The sequence below is a fragment of the Pleurodeles waltl genome, chromosome 2_1 (assembly GCF_031143425.1).
Source record: "Pleurodeles waltl isolate 20211129_DDA chromosome 2_1, aPleWal1.hap1.20221129, whole genome shotgun sequence".
NCBI lineage: Eukaryota > Metazoa > Chordata > Amphibia > Caudata > Salamandridae > Pleurodeles > Pleurodeles waltl.
In genome coordinates, this window is record NC_090438.1 from 565,587,389 (window position 1) to 565,601,707 (window position 14,319).

The following is a 14,319-nucleotide window of genomic DNA, read 5'->3' on the forward strand; positions in this document are numbered from 1 at the left end:
GGTTAGCTGAGGGTGATTCTCTTTTACCCTAACTATAGTCAGGGTCCTTGCTTGAACAGGGGGTAACCTGACTGTCAACCAAAGACCCCATTTCTAACATTGGTGATCAGCGATGGGATTTGGACTTGTATTTGTACTTGACATACAGTAATTAAGTGTACACTACTGTTTTAAGTGCAGACCACTACGTGACCACATACTACTTGTTTGGTGATCTTTGATTTTTCTCTTTTGCTTGGATTTTTCCCTGCATCCATTTTTGTGGTAATCTTTGACTTCTGAACTTAATTTAGGAACTTTTCTGATTTTTGGAACTTTGCACTTTTGTTGACTTTTCATCATGTCCCAATATGGAGATGTATCAGTTGGAGCTACTTTTGACCTGGAGAAATTGGATAGCTATACCAAAGCTCAGTTAAAAGAGCTCTGTAAAAGGTGTGACTGTCCCATTAAGAGCTCATCCAAGAAGGAGGAGCTGCAAAAGGTGCTGAGAGCCAGGGTGACAGCCAAGAACACTGGAGGGCACACAGACGATGAGGAAGATGAGGACGTGCAATCCATTCACAATGATATTGCGGGTGGGCCTGTTATGTCCAGGGAGAGGGTTTCCAGGGCAGGTAGCAGTGTCTCATCTAAGGGTCTGACCCCTGAAGAATTGCAGGACAGACAGGCAGAGAGGGAGCACCAGAGGGAGTTGGAGAAAATAAGAATTGCCCTAGAAGAGAAAAAGATTTTGTTGGCTCATGAGCGTAGCTTGAGAGAGCTGGATCACAGGAGCTAGTCAAGTAGGGATGAAGGCAGCCACATCACAGTACAGCCTGAAAAGAGGGTGCACATTCCTAAAGATCTTGTGAAGGATTATAAAAGTGAGGATGACATATACTTGTGGTTTAAGGGGTATGAGTCTGCTCTCCATATGAATCTGGTCCCTGAAGCTCATTGGGGGGCGGGTCTGTGGAACCACTTTGAGGTAGAGGGGAGGGATACACTGACAGCCTTAGGGGACGCTCAGAATCTCACCTACTCTAGCATGAAGGATGCCTTGCTTACAAGGTATGGTCTTACCCCTGAGCAGTACAAGGATAAGTTTAGCTCCTACAAGAAGAAGGAATCCCAAACATGGTTGGAATGTGTTGATTCTTATCGCAGGTCACTGGATGGTTGGGTGAAGGGCAGCAAGGTAACTACTTATGAGGGGCCTTACAATCTGATTGCTTGGGAGTACTTGTACAGTTTATGTTTTCCAGAGCTGTACCTGCACCTGATTGACAGCAAGCTGACTAACCCCAGGAAACTTGCGCAGGAAGAGGACTGCTGGGAGAGCACCAGGGTCCAAAGGAGGCATGGGGGAGACCACGCCATGGGTGTGCAGGGTCCCTCTCAGAAGAAAGGGGGGTAAGGGTAAACAGGGGGAGTTCTCTAAAGGGCCCCAAACTGATTCCCAGGGTACGGATTCCCAACCCCCCAGTGAGAAGAAGCCATGGTTCTCCAAAGGGAAGCCAGAGGCAGGTGGTCCCCCACGTAAGTGCTATGCATGTGACCAGGTGGGACATGTGAGGGGGGAACCTAAATGCCCCAAAAGTACACCGGCACCAACTGGTGCGCCGTCCCAGGGTTTGGTCAGTGTAGCACTTGGAGAGGAGTTGGTTTCAGGTGGGTGGGAACCAGCTGAGATGACCCTTGTCTCACTAGGGGACAGTGAGATGGTCTAGAGAACCCTAGTGCCTGAAAACACTAAGAAGTACAGGCAGTGGGTGACCATTAATGGACAGAGGGTGGAGGCTCTGAGAGACACAGGAGCCAGTGTGACTACTGTGAGGAGTCAGCTGGTGTCTGAAGAGCAGATAGATCCCTGGGTACTTCACCAAGTAGTTGCAGTGGACAACTCAGGGCTCCTGTGCAGAGTGGCGCAGGCTTCCTTTGAATGGGGGGGGGGGGAGTTCAGGTTCCTTGAAGGTAGCTGTGAGTCCAACCATGCCTGTTGATTGTTTGCTAGGCAATGACCTGGAGGATTCCCCTTGGAAGGAGGTGGAACACAGGTCTCACTTGGAGATGTTGGGTCTGCCTGGGTGGGTATGTGTATCCACCCGGTCAGTGGCAGCCCGTCAGGGTAATCAAGAGCCCCTGGAGCCTGAAACAGTGGCCCAGGGGACCGCCAAGAAGAGGAAGGGCAGGTGATGTGGGAAACCGGCCCCAGAAGTTTCCACGGTCTGGAAGGAGGCGCAGCCTGAGGGTGACACCCCGGAGCCTACAGGGGAACAGGTGGCTGAACAGGGGGAGGTCCCTGAGCTGTCGCAGTGGCAGCAGGAAGGGGGGCACACCAGGGAAGCATTCTATGCAGCACAGAAGACATGCCCTACTATGGAGGGTTTGCGGCAGCAGGCTGCAGGCTGCAGACTGCAGACCAGGCGGCTGGCAAGAAGCCAGGATCACACCTGATATATTGGGAGGATGACCTCCTGTATAGCGAGCCTAAGGTTCCTGAGCCTAGGTCAGCCCGTGTGCTGGTGATACCCTAGTGCTTCAGAGCCTTCCTACTGGGGTTGGCTCATGATGTGCCTTTAGCTGGACATTTGGGGCAGGACATGACCTTTGAGAGGCTTGTCACCCACTTTTACTGGCCCCTAATGCACAGGCACTCAGATGCACATTGCAGGTCTTGTCAGACTTGTCAGGCAAGTGGCAAGAGTGGGAGAAAATGTAAGGCTCCCCTCCAGCCTTTTCCTGTTGTCAGTAGTCCCTTTGAGAAGGTAGGTATTGACATTGTGGGGCTTCTGGTTCCTAAGACAGCTATAGGCAACAGGTTTATCCTGGTCTTTGCGGACCATGTCACCCGGTGCCCAGAAGCCATTCTTTCGAGATCTATCACTTCCCCTGTAGTGGGTCGTGCTTTGATGGGGGTTCCCCAAGGAAGTGGTATCTAATAGGGGTACCAATCTTAAGATCCACGTATATGAAGTCTCTGTGGAAGGAGTGTGGGGTAACCTACAAGCTCACCACCCCTTACCACCCCCAAAGTAATGGTCTGGTTGAGAGATTCAACCGCACCTTGAAAGGCATGATCCTGGGCCTGTCAGAGCCCTTGAGGCATAAATGGGATGTCATCTTGCCATGCCTTTTGTTCGCTTACATGGAGGTGCCTCAAAAGGGACTTGGGTTCAGTCCCTTTGAGCTGATTTATAGCCACCCTGTGAGGGGACCTTTGATTCTGGTTAAGGAAGCTTTGGAGAAAGCTCCTAGTAAACCCCCCAGGATGTATTCAGTTACATGCTGGCTCTAAGAAACCAGACTGCCCGCTTCAGTAGTCTCGCTCAGGAGCAAGCCAGGAGGACATGAAATGCTGGCATGACCAGAATGCCACTCTGGTCGAGTTTCAACCTGGGCAAAAAGTGTGGGTGATGGCACCAGTGGAGCCTAGGGCGCGCCAAGATATGTGGACTGGGCCATTTGAGGTGGTGGAGCGCAAGAGTGAAGTGACCTACCTGGTGGACCTGCGGTCTCCAAGGAACCCTTTAAGGGTCCTGCATGTCAACCGCCTCAAACCTCACTTTGAGCGGACTGAACTGTTCATGCTCCTTGCAACAGATGATAGGGTAGAGGAGAAGGGTGAGCCACTTCCTGACCTCCTGTCTGCAGGAGAAAAAGATGGGTCAGTGGAGGGGGTGATCCTCTCCCCCTCCCTGACTGAGAAGCAGCAAGGTGACTGTTGCCACGTGTTGGGACAGTGTTCCTCACTGTTTTCCCTGATCCCAGGAGTCACACACTTGTGCACACATGATGTGGACACTGGGGACAGTATACCCATTAAACAGAAGGTTTACAGGGTGAATGACAGGGTCAGGTCATGCATTAAGGATGAGGAATCCAAAATGCCTACCCTAGGGGTTACTGAGCACTCCAGCAGTCCTTGGGCCAGCCCAGTGGTATTGGTCCCAAAGGCTGCGGCACCTGGTGGCACTCCAGAACTCAGGTTCTGTGTGAACTACCGGGGACTCAATGCAGTCAGCAAGACTGACGCACACCCCATCCCCCCAGCAGATGAGCTCATCGACCGGTTAGGCGTTGCCAAGTACCTCAGTAATTTGATTTAACATCTGGGTACTGGCAGATTGCATTAATTGAGAAGGCCAAGGAGAAGTCAGCATTCTCTACGTCAGATGGACACTTTCAATTTAAAGTGATGTCATTTGGGATGAAGAATGCCCCTGCCACCTTTCAGAGGTTGGTCAACCAGGTGTTGGCAGGACTGGATGAGTTCAGTGCCGCCTACCTTGATGACATTGCTGTGTTTAGTTCCACATGGGAGGAACACCTGCAACACCTCTGTCAGAGTCACCAGATCCTCGGGGTTTGCGCACGTTCCCAACATGTCGACCACAAGATAGCTCCAGTACTCTGATTAGAATGTCACAGAGTCTAAGAGAGTCCAAGTGGGGAAAAGGGGATTAGGTAGGGAACAGCTGGGAAGGAGACCTGTAGGAAACAAAAGGTTAAACAACACAACATCAGAATAAAACCACATTTAGATTCATAAAAACTCTCTGTTGAATCTAGGGTTCAATGATACTTGGAACATGAAATAACACTCTATTGAGTCTAGAGTTCAATGATACTCGGAACATGAAATAACACTCTATTGCGTCTAGAGTTCAGTCATACTCGGAACATGAAATAACACTCTGCTGAGTCTAGATTTCAATGATACTCGGAACATGAAATAAAACTCTGTTGAGTCTAGAGTTCAGTGCTATTCGGAACATGAAATAAAACTCTGTTGAGTCTAGAGTTCAGTGATGCTCGGAACATGAAATAACACTCTGTTGAGTCTAGAGTTCTGTGATACTAGGAACATGAAATAACACTCTGTTGAGTCTAGAGTTATGTGATACCCGAAACATGAAATAACACCCAGATTGAGGAAAAATGAATGGCCTAGAACTAGACTCTAATTAGGCCTCAAGAAATCTAGGTACCTGGAAAAGAATCAAGAATGGTTAGTACAATGTTTCATATGGACTTTTCATGAATTGTAACATACTGTTCTAGGAATATAAGAACCTTCTAGAACAATGTCCCAGAACAAACACTGACTCATTACATGAGGATAAAAGTCCATTCAAACATTCCCTGAAAAACAATAGGAATTGTACTAAAGACTTAACATGCACATAAAATGTAACATCTTGAATTTAACACCTCTGCAGAAAATTCAAGGGCCCTGGATAATTGTGTGCACTTCAGGAAACACTACACATCAAAGTTTTGATTGCCACAAAATCATCGCACAAATTATATTCAGTCTGACATCAAGTTTTAAATGCGGGAAAAGAAACGCGCACACTGCTGATTTCAACAAGAATATGCAAATGCCTTGAAATGATCGCGCACACTGCAAGCGATTTGAAAACATCAAGGTTTAATTGCGGAAATGAATCGCGCGTCTTGCCGATTCGAATGCCCCCATGTAAATGCCATGAAATGATCGTGCACAATGAATATCATGAGTAAAGCACAAGAAATAAATCACACGTTTTTCTAATTCGAATGCCACCTTGTAATTGCCATGAAATGGTAGCGCACAATGAATATCATGAGTTAAGCACAAGAATTGAATTGCGCGTCTTGTCGATTCGAATGCCACCGTGTAAATGCCATGAAATGGTAGCGCACAATGAATATCATGAGTTAAGCACAAGAAATGAATTGCGCGTCTTGCCGATTTGAATTTTTACCTTGTAAATGCCATGAAATGGTAGCGCACAATGAATGACATGAATTAAGCACAAGAAATGAATCGTGCGTCTTGCCGATTCGAATGCTACCATGTAAATGCCATGAAATGGTACGCACAATGAATATCATGAGTTAAGCACAAGAAATGAATCGCGCGTCTTGCTGATTTGAATGCTACCTTGTAAATGCCATGAAATGGTAGCGCACAATGAATGACATGAATTAAGCACAAGAAATGAATCGTGCATCTTGCCGATTCGAATGCTACCTTGTAATTGCCATGAAATGGTAGCGCACGATGAATGACATGGATTAAGCACAAGAAATGAATCGCGCGTCTTGCCGATTCGAATGCTAGCTTGTAAATGCCATGAAATGGTAGCGCACGATGAATGACATGGATTAAGCACAAGAAATTAATCGCGCGTCTTGCCGATTTGAATGCTACCTTGTAAATGCCATGAAATGGTAGCGCACGATGAATGACATGGATTAAGCACAAGAAATGAACTGCGCGTCTTGCCGATTCGAATGCTACCTTGTAATTGCCATGAAATGGTAGCGATCGATGAATAACATGGATTAAGCACAAGAAATGAATTGCGCGTCTTGCCGATTCGAATGCTATCTTGTAAATGCCATGAAATGGTAGCGCACAATGAATAACATGGATTAAGCACAAGAAATGAATCGCGCGTCTTGCCGATTCGAATGCTACCTTGTAAATGCCATGAAATGGTAGCGCACAATCACACACACGAGGTAAAATCCTTTATCATGAAAATTAGGCCTAAGAACTGGAAAACCTTTGAGAACGGGATCGGGCCCAGCCCGGCCTCCGTCTTACCACCCTGATCAAGGATCACCAGCACAATGAAGGGCAAGGCCTGGAAGATCAAAAGTAGGCCTCTGGAACAGGAGCTCAGGAAGTTGCTGCTGCTCTTCACCGGGACCTCTGAATAGTTAGCACGTGGAGCTGGGCTGGCTCCCTTATATAGAGGCTTCGCCCAGCCCACAAACCACACCCAGTCATGCTGCAGAGAAAGCTTCTAGAAAGCCCTGGAAACGGACCACACCCTGACACACTCTGAAAGCCTGCAGCAATACATTGCAAATGAACAGTATTTACAAGCACCTTGAATATAAGTCTTCAGGATTAAACTCTGCAATGCAAAAGGTTAAACAACAGCATAACAACATAATGCATGAATTACGTTATCTCATAAGTGTTGGGTTTTTGCATTACAGTCGCCCGTAGAGCGCACACAGCCCTGATGTTGACAACCTCTGGATAGTGTTATAGGCCCTGCAGAAGGCAGGCCTCACTATTAAGGCGAGCAAGTGCCAAATAGGGCAGGGCTCTGTGTTGTACTTAGGACACCAGGTGGGGAGTGGCCAGGTGGCATCCCTACAGCCTAAGATTGATACAATTCTGGCTTGGGAGCCTTCCAAGACCCAGACTTAAGTGAGAGCCTTTTTAGGTCTCACAGGATACTACAGGAGGTTTGTTAAGGGATATGGTACCATTGTTACCCCCTTAAGTGAGTTGACTTCTAAGAAGCAACCCAGGAAAGTGATCTGGACAGAGGCTTGCCAGAACGCTTTTGATACCCTGAAGGCTGCCATGTACACAGCACCTATGCTGAAGGCCCCTGACTCGTCAAGGAGTTTGTTGTGCAGATGCCTCAGAGCATGGTATTGAAGCAATACTGTCACAGCTTAATGAAGAGGGCCTAAAGCAACCCGTAGCCTTCATTAGCAGGAGGTTACTACCCAGGGAACGTAGGTGGAGTGCCATAGAACGTGAAGTGTTTGCTGTGGTCTGGGCACTGAAGAAGCTAAGACCCTTCTTGTTTGGGACTCACTTCCGAGTTCAGACCAACCACAGGCCCCTCAGATGGTTAATGCAGATGAGGGGTGAGAATCCAAAACTGTTGAGGTGGACCATTTCCCTACAGGGGATGGACTTTACAGTGGAACACCGTCCTGGTACAGAGCATGCCAATGCTGATGGTCTGTCCAGGTCCTTCCGCCTTAGTGATGAGAACTCCCATGAGGTTGGGTAGTTGCTCTACACTTTCAGCTGGGGGACACTTGTTAGACGTTTCATCCTTGGCGTGGTCTCCCTTAAAAATTTTCTCTAGAGGTTGTTGATGTGTGCTGGACTCAGATTTTAGTGTTTTTGCTACTCTGGGCACTTTACCACTGCTAACCATTGCTAAAGTGCAAGTGCTCCTTTACAAAATGTGTATGCTTATCCTTGATTGGCATTTTTGATTTATTAGTAAGTCCCTAGTACAGTGCAATAGAGGTGCCCAGGGCCTGTAAATCAAATGGTACTAGTGGACCTGCAGCACTGGTTGTGCCACCCACCTAAGTAGCTCTGTAATCATGTCTCAGACCTGCCATTGTAGTGTCTGTGTGTGCAGTTTTAACTGTAAATTCGACTTGGCAAGTGTACCCACTTGCCAGGCCTAAACCTTCCCTTTTCTTACATGTAAGACACCCCTAAGGTAGGCCCTAGGTAGCCTTAAGGGCAGGGTGCAGTGTATGGTTAAGGTAGGACATATAGTAATGTGTTTTATATTTCCTAACAGTGAAATATTGCTAAATTTGTTTTTCACTGTTGCAAGGCCTGTCCCTCTCATAGGTTAACATGGGGGCTACCTTTAAATCTGATTAAGGTGTAGATTCCCTTTGGGAGCAGATGGACATGTGGAGTTTGGGGTCTCTGAGCTCACAATTTAAAAATACATCTTTTAGTAAAGTTAACTTTTAAGATTGTGTGTTTGAAAATGCCACTTTTAGAAAGTTGGCATTTTCTTGCTTATACCATTTCTGTGATTCTGTCTGTTTCTGGATTCCCTGTCTGGGTCAGTTTGACAGTTGGGCTGGTTGCCACTCACACTAGACAGTGACACAAAGAAAGGGAGCTGGGGTGTAGCCTGCATATCCTGATGAGCCATCTGTGCTGGGAGGGAGAGGAGGAGTGGTCACTCATACCTGAAAGGGCTGTGCCTGCCCTCACACAATGCAGTCTCCAATACCCTGGTGAGTGTCTGGGGCCTGGCCTGGGCAAGGTAGGAATTCACACTCAAAAGAGACTTTACTTTGAAGTAGGCCTACTTCAAAGGAGAAATTGGGTATAGGAAGGGCACACAAAACCACAGACTTTGAGAAACAATTCTGGAAACAAGAGGAACCTCTGCCTGGAGAAGAGCTAAAGAGCTGAGGAAGAAGAGATGCCCTGCCTGTGACTGTGCTTTGTGGAGGTATCCTGCAGTTGCTGCTTCTGCCAGAGTAAGATGGCAAAGACTGGACTTTGTGTGCCTTACATCTTGAGAAGAAATCTCCAAGGGCTTGATCTAGAGCTTGCCTCCGGTTGTTAGAAGTCTCAGGGACAGCAAAGACTTCTGTCTGCCAGCACCTGGAGGCTCTGGAGAGACTCCTACTCTGCCCTGTGGTGCCCATCCAGTTCCTGGGACCCTGAAAGGAGAAGCTGGCAGCCTAAACACAAGGAAATCAACGCACAGAGCGCTGTGCGGGGAAAAGATCAACGCAACTCCGATCTGCGGCTGAAGAAACAACGCACCGCCAGTTCCGCAGCTGAGAATCGACGCTCGTAGGAACCGCAACCGAAAAATCGACGCACGGAGCAGAAGAAACGATGCGCAGCATCGCTGACGGAGGCTGGGAGATCACAACCCGCGCTGCGGGGTTTTCGGATCATCGCGCGGCGGGATTTCCAACTCAAGTACTGCTGGGTGTGAAAAAACAATGCAAGGCCTGCCCGGACCCGAGAGTGCAGACCTGATTGAGGCATCACTCTCCTGCGGAGAGATGAAACGACCCACCCGACCCGGTGAAAGGAGAAACGACGCAAGGTCCCGCTCGTGAATGGAATCAACGCATCACAAGCCCTTTTTGGCGCACCCTCGCCCGTGCTGGGTTATTTTTTACGCACCCAAGGTACTTTTTCACACTCAGAAACAGATCCTTACTAATTACCCATAGACATATCACATAAAGTCATTGAAATGCGATCCCATAAGTAACACCACTGTAAGTCCATAAAGCCTCATGTACACTGTATTTTAATGTTATCCAGTCCTTCTGAAGTCAATGCTCCTGATTTCAATATGCAATGACCCACTGCCTTGTTGATATGGTTCATAGATATACAGCCAATGCACAGCCAACACTTGTTTCGTCTTCGGGGAATGACCCAAACGACTTCTTCAGGGCTGAAATTTCATCAGAACAGAGCACTTAAAATAAATGCAAGAATTTGTTGTAAATGTAAAAGAACCTTATCACCGTGATTTTGAAAAGTCAAGCCTAAAAGGTAAGCCTAAAAGAATATGAAAAGAGAATAAAAGTGCCAAAAAGAATCGCACAGTGTACAAATAGACCAGTTAAGAAGAAGTGAATCATGCCAAAAGTGCAAAAAAGACCTAGACACCAAGCTGTGGAGAATTCCAATACAACAAGTGATGCACTATAGCAACCAAACAAACCTATTTACCATCATGACAACTGAGGACTCAGTGGATAAAAAACCCGTGCATAAACGCGCCAAAACTGCTGTGACCATCACATTATAACACCAGATCCAAGAAGTTAATAGTACGTCCCTGTGTTAATCCGACTACAAATCCCAAACATAACATGCTGTGAATATCGGGTGAGAAAGGAAACCTTTAATCCAATAGCAAACGATGTGACGAAATTGGTCGTCCAATAGTACCATGTGAATTTTTTTTCGAGTCCAAATAGAATTCTATAATGTGGGCATAAACAACAACAACATCCAATCATTAATCAAGTGAAAAATGTGGCTTCGCATAACTATATAAACATCTGATAACCAAAAACGCGACAACAAATTACCTGAACATCGAGGATAGTCCTCTTCAACGCAAATCACGAGTATGCTGTCCTCAAGAGAAATGGGAGTATCCAATTAAGAAGTACGCTGCCTTCAGTGTGTGGACAGATCCAAATAAAGTTCTATGATGTGGGCATGAACAAAGATACCGTCTCAATCAGCAATCTAGTGAAATATGTAACTACATAGAACTATATAAACATCCCACAAGTTTAACTGTACTATGAGGATTATCCTTCCTAAACCGATTGCGAGTACGCTGTCATCAAGGAAAACGGGAGTGCCCAATTGAGATGTACGCTACTGTCAACATGTGGACGGAAGTGCTTATATAAACCAAAAGACAAACAATGACGGACTATAGTGGATTAGAATAGAAAAACAAATAACAGACTAAAACTAGTAATTGACGCTGTCATCAAGGAAATTGTGAGTGCCCAATTAAGATATACGCTGCTGTCAACGTGTGGACGGAAGTGCTCATGTAAACTAATGGAATCAATGACAAACTACAATGAATTTGAATATGAAACAAATGACGGACTAGAACCCATAATTAAACCGAAACCGATGAGCCCATAAAACTGCTGAAATGCACTTAGTAGACTAAATTTGAGGCTATACATGTTTGTTAACACCCAAAGCAACCCAATATGAAAAATAGAATGCTATTCTACATTTCTCTAGTAATAAACGAAGAACAGACCATTCAATTGCGACCAAGGGTAACAATCAATAATGACTCCAAGTATAAACGAAACACCTAGAAACATGTCATTAGTGGAAACGAATGAATTGACGGCTAAAAATCCTGAGAAATGTTCTATGTATCTAAATGCCATGTAAATTCATATCATTAATTATTTCATTTTAAATGCACTGCGAAAAAAAATCATCAACTATTGAGTATTTAGATAAAAACCAACATCACAATAACAAAAATAATTACATAAATCATAATAGTCGTGGTAAATAACAGAATCCCATGTTTGAGTCCAAGCAGAAGAATTTTTATGAAAATAATAAGGAGACAATAATGAAATGTAAGTATCCCTATTAACATTGAATTGGTCAAATCATTAACAATATCTAGACCATTGCATTACAAGCATTGCCAATGAAACATGTATCAGACAATACCCAAAAAAGTAATTCCCCCCACAATTACTCAAGCTCTCTATCCGTGTTGAGGCCTGATTCAACCACTTTTAATTTCATTATTCATCTGGTTTCTTTTTTACGCAAAGTGAGTTCCCTATTGCCCCCTCTGGGGTCTCTCGGAACATGTTCAAACCCCAAAAATTCAAAATTCTCATAATTGTCCCGTGAATCACAAGTCATGATGTGTGCCACTATAGGATATCTAATGTCACCATTTTTTATCGCCCTTACGTGTTCACCAATTCTAGTTTTGAGAGGACGAATCGTGCTTCCAATGTATATACGAGCACATTTGCACCGAATCATGTAGATGACAAAAGCAGTGTTACAATCAATGGCTGACTTAATTTTGTATACGCGATCCATTGTTGCATAGAACTCTTTGACACCATACCACGCCCAACGGCATACCCCACATTGTCCACATCTGAAAAAAACTACCCTACGTGTTGTTAACCAAGTATTTGGGGGGTTAGTTGTTGTAAAACTAGGACTAAGAATACTCTTCAAAGACTTACCTTTGCGGAATGTAAAAGCTGCCTTATCAGATGTAAAACTCCCCAAGGCCTCATCTTGATATAAAATATTCCAATGCCTATTAACTATTTTTCTGAGAGCCAGGGACATACTGGTGTAGACAGTAACAAATCTGACCTTGTCCATCTCCTTCCCTTTCTTAAGTTTACCTTGGCTTATAGATTTCAATGTGTCTTTTCTAGGGATGTGTTTGATTCTTTTTGATGCATCTCTGATTATGCGTTTAGAATAACCTTGTGCTTCAAATCTCATACTCATTTTGTTGATACAATCAATAAAATCATCTTCTTTACTGCAATTACGTCTCGCTCTCACCAGTTCTCCATACGGAATTGACCTAATCTGATGTTTCGGATGTGCACTCGCAGCATGTAGAATAGAATTGCATGCCGTGACTTTCTGAAAACGTCTACTATGTATCCTGTTGTCATCAATAAACAATTCTACATTTAAGAACTCAATGATCTTGGGGCTGTAATGATAAGTGAATATGATGTTCATGTGATTAGAATTCCGAAAATCACAATCTTCAACCAATTTCTCTACATCGCCTGTCCAAATCATAAAACAATCATCGATGTAGCGCCCCCAATAAAGAATATAAGTTTAGCATTGAATTGATTCAGGACCCCAGACCCATTTCTCTTCGAACTAACCCATAAAGAGATTTGCATATGAGGGGGAAAATCTGGAGCCCATCGACACTCCTCTCTGTTGTCGTTACCATTCCTTAATAAAAAGTAAATAGTTATTACCAAGGATCAACTCACTCATATCGATCAACATTTTAGTGTGTTCCCAAAGGCTCGCTGACCTCTTACTAAGGAAATGTTGCAAAGCTTGCCGTCCTAGATCATGATCGATACATGTGTTCAATGAAACCACATCTAATGTAATAAGCAGCATGTTATGTTATGTTATGTTATGCGTATTTATATAGCGCCTAACTGCCCTAAGGCCTCGTAGCGCTTCAAGTGCCATCGCAAAGATGAAACTATTTCTATTCGTTGAAGAATTTAGGTTTTAAATAACCATGTTTTCAGGTCCTTCCTAAAGGAAGTTTCTTGAGAATTGGATCTTATACTGAAAGGCAGGTTGTTCCACAGCACAGCACCTTGATATGCCAGTGATCTTCCTCCCCATCTTGCCTTCCTAACCAACGGTACCATGATCAGGTTAGCTGATGAGGATCTGAGTGGCCTAGCTGGAACATAAATCTGTGCCAGTGTTTTAAGCATTTCAGGACCCTTATTAAAGATGGCCCTGTGAATATGACAGAGGGCCTTAAACTGAATCCTCTCTGCAACCGGAAGCCAGTGTAAGGAGACGATTCCTGCTCTTATAGAGTGTTGTTTAGGGATGTTTAAAAGTAGGCGTGCCGCGGCATTCTGTACTCTTTGTAGTCTTTGGATAACAAATTTAGGAGATCCTATAAACAAGGCGTTGCCATAGTCAATTCGCGAGCCTATCACCGCCTGGATGACCAATCTTCTGGCCAAAAAAGGTAGTATTGTTAGAACCTTTCTGAGCATCCTAAGCAGGGCAAATGAAGTTCCTGCTATTCTATTGGCATGTTGTGCCATTGATAGTAGGGGATCCAACCAGACGCCCAAGCTTTTAATAAGGCTTTTGGGAGGAGGCAGAGTGGAGGCTCCGTCTAGATTGCTGGACATAGCTAAGGGCTTATTATTCCCAAAGTACATCACCTCTGTTTTTTCATTGTTAAGCTTCATTTTACTACCCGCCATCCATGTAGCCACTGCTTCCAGGCATGGTCCTAATGCCGTGCCCAGGTCTGGTCGGGCTTTCGAGAAGGAGACAACTAGTTGGGTATCATCTGCATATGAGACCAATTTTACTCCAAATGGTTCTACGATCCCTGCCAAAGGCCGCATATAGACATTAAAGAGTAGCGGACTCAGCGCCGACCCCTGAGGAACACCGCAAGTACTGAAGGTGTGCTTAGAGATGTAGGATCTATCCAGCACCTGAAAGGATCT